Consider the following 3,086-nt stretch of genomic DNA (forward strand, 5'->3'; position numbering starts at 1 on the left):
CAAGGTATGCATTGGGGTCTTCGTTACATCTTGCAAGGAATAAGGCCCAAAACATTTGAAGAGTTGGCAACTCGTGCGCATGATAGAATTAAGCATTGATACAGTAGAGATCAATTGTTGCATGTCCTATGAGCCTCACGAAGATGAAGATATAGAAGACTTCCATAGTGGAGGCAAGTTTGAATCCGAAGATGAAATAGCGAGTCCATGTCCTTAACGCAAAATAAATCGCAAGTTGAAACGCTCCTTTCAAACAAGTTGAAACGCTCCTTAACGCAAGAGCCTAAACTGCAAATTGAAACGCTCCGTACCGCAAGAGCCTAAACTGCAAGTTGAAGCGCTCCGTAACGCAAGAGCCTAAACTGCAAGTTGAAATGCTCCTCGGTGCAAGAGCCTAAATCTGCAAGTTGAAACGCTCCATGCAAGACACAAGAGCCTAAACTGCATGTCACAAAGCTCATCAAATTCGATCAAAATCTACAAGTTGAAATGCTCATTGACACACGAGCTTAAACTGCATGTCACAAAGCTCATCATATTCTAGCAAAATCTGCAAGTCATGAAGATTTTTTTAAATTCAAGCTAAATCCACAAGTTGTGACGCTCCTCAAAATTCAAGAAAAGTCTTCAAGTTTCAAATTTGAGCTCTTCAAATTCGAATAAATCTTCAAGTCACGAAGTCCCTCAAATTGGAGCTAAATGTTCAAGTCACTGAGCTCTTCAAATACGAGCCGAATCTTCAAATTGCAAAGCTCTTCAAATTCAAGCAAAATCTTCAAGTTGCCGAGCTCTTCAAGTACGAGCCAAATCTTCAAGTTGCAAACCTCTTCAAATGCGAGCCGAATCTTCAAGTTGCAAAGCTACACAAATTTGAGCTAAATTCTCAAGTTACAAAGCTCGTCAAAATTGAGCAGAGTCTTAAAGTTACAAAAGCTCCGTCTTTAAGTTGAATACTCCCGGCCCGCGTGAGTTTAAACCGTGTACGGCCCCCCTAAAAAAAAAAAAAAAGTCCGTTAGGTTGAAAACCTCGAAAGAGGCGGCCTAGGCAAAATTTAGGACAAACAAAAAAAGTCCTCTAGGTTGAAAAATTCGAAAGGGGCGGCCTAGGAAAAAGTTAAGGAAAAAAAAAACTCTTCTTTCTCGGAACTACGAAATGACTTGATCCTCTTCACCGAGGTACGTAGGCGCTTAGAGTATTATTCTAAGTTCAGTCGCATAAGTTTAATAAAAAGAAGGCATGACATGATGTGGTGACCAAAATTAATGTTGGGGGCATCACATTAATTCTTTCAAATACAAAGACATACATTGCAAAAGAAAAGAAACAAATTGCATCGAAGTGTACAAGATATTTTATTGCCTCAATTCTGATGGATTTTGGTGCATCAATGATTCAAAAAAAAAAAATGGGGTGAAACTATATGTACATCATCCTATACAAAGAATTTATGGTGAAAGCAATTGAAGCCAAGGATTGTGATCAGCTTGTCTTAAGTGCCTCAATCAAGTGTGCGTTTATTTCTTCAAATGGTGACGTCACTACAAAAACTTGTTGAAGTCGAATCGAACGTGCATTATGTCTCCATATTCCACATAGTTGTAGTTCGAGCTTCAAAGGATCAAGCGGTGCATAATTTGAAATCTCCGAGCTCAAGTTATGAATTTTATGGAACAAGTGCACAGAGCTGGAAAGAAAGCGATACGACAGACGCTCGGACCAAATTCAAGAAGTTTCTATAGCTAATCCAGAAGGATTTCTGCCACGAAACATCCCTCCAATATCTAAATTTTTAGAGACAAGCATCTTATGATTTCATCGCTCCTACACCAAGAAATATTTGCGGAGATGCGCCATATGCTAGCTCGCCAAAGATGGAATACGGTCGATGTGAGATATGTCTCTAATGATGGAATACGGTCGATGTTCCGCCAATGATGGAATACGGTCGATGTGTCTTCAATTATGGAATACGGTTACTCACTCTCCAAAGATGTAATACGGTCACTCCACGCCTCTTTCTCGCCGAGCCACAAGAGAGGACACGCGAAGTAGTTCCTCGCTAATCGAACGACCATTTGTTGCATCTTCTTGGTATGATATCGAGACATTTTGCACTTTCTCATAACCGCAAAAGAAAAAAAGAATGATGGAGCCCATGATGCCAATTGCACGAAGCTTCTTCGACTCTAAACGAATCGACGCCACGGTGCAGGAACTCGCACTAAGCTTCTTGGTTCTATAAAAAGTGCCGTTGGCACAACGCTTCAATTTGGCATGATGGATATGGATTGAAGTACGACAATCTAGTTTACATGGTGAGCCCCAATATCATGAAGCTTTATCTTGGGCCAATAGTCCGATCTTGAATATCAATCTCTCGCCACTATTGCTTCGTCGTCTTCGACATGTGCATTGGACCGTTGTCAAGAACTCAAGTAGCAAACGTCACCAAATACGAAGGCGGAACACTCCAATTGCGAAACATCCTTTGGGATGAGAAGATTCTAAGAGACGCGACGTCTCGATGAATGCGGACTTCAACGGAGGACGTCCATAACGTGGCCTTGCTCGAGAAGTTGCTCATGACGTCTTTGGTCTCCTTTTAGACCATTCAGCAAGATGAAGTGTAGAAAGCTCTCCGTCAAGTGAGAAGGCACCGATCACCGGAGGTTGAACCTCCAAGGCAAGGACTTTGGCGTTCGAATTTCGTTTGTCGCTCACTATCTCTAGATGAGGATGCGGCATATCGCGGTCACGAAAGTGTATCATCTTTGTTTAAAGTTAAAGTCGTATAGATGCGCCCAAAGACCTGCAAAAGAAATTAAAAAAAAAAAAAAAGGGACAGTAAGTTTCGTAGAGAGCATGTCCAAAGCCAAGAAAGCAAAATCAGATTCGTGGCTGATTAAAAAAAATATACCTGAGCCAATATAGAAGCAATTTGATTGTGGTTTTCGTATACGACGTAGCTCTATGAGTCTTCTTTCTGATGCCGGAAACCGTTCGTGATTGCGATGTTCCTAAGTCAAGATATAAGATTTTTCGTCAGGACGCACAAAACTAATGAACCAGTGAACCAGAACTGAAG

This window comes from Lycium ferocissimum, chromosome 1 (genome assembly GCF_029784015.1).
Source record: "Lycium ferocissimum isolate CSIRO_LF1 chromosome 1, AGI_CSIRO_Lferr_CH_V1, whole genome shotgun sequence".
Classification (NCBI taxonomy): Eukaryota; Viridiplantae; Streptophyta; class Magnoliopsida; order Solanales; family Solanaceae; genus Lycium; species Lycium ferocissimum.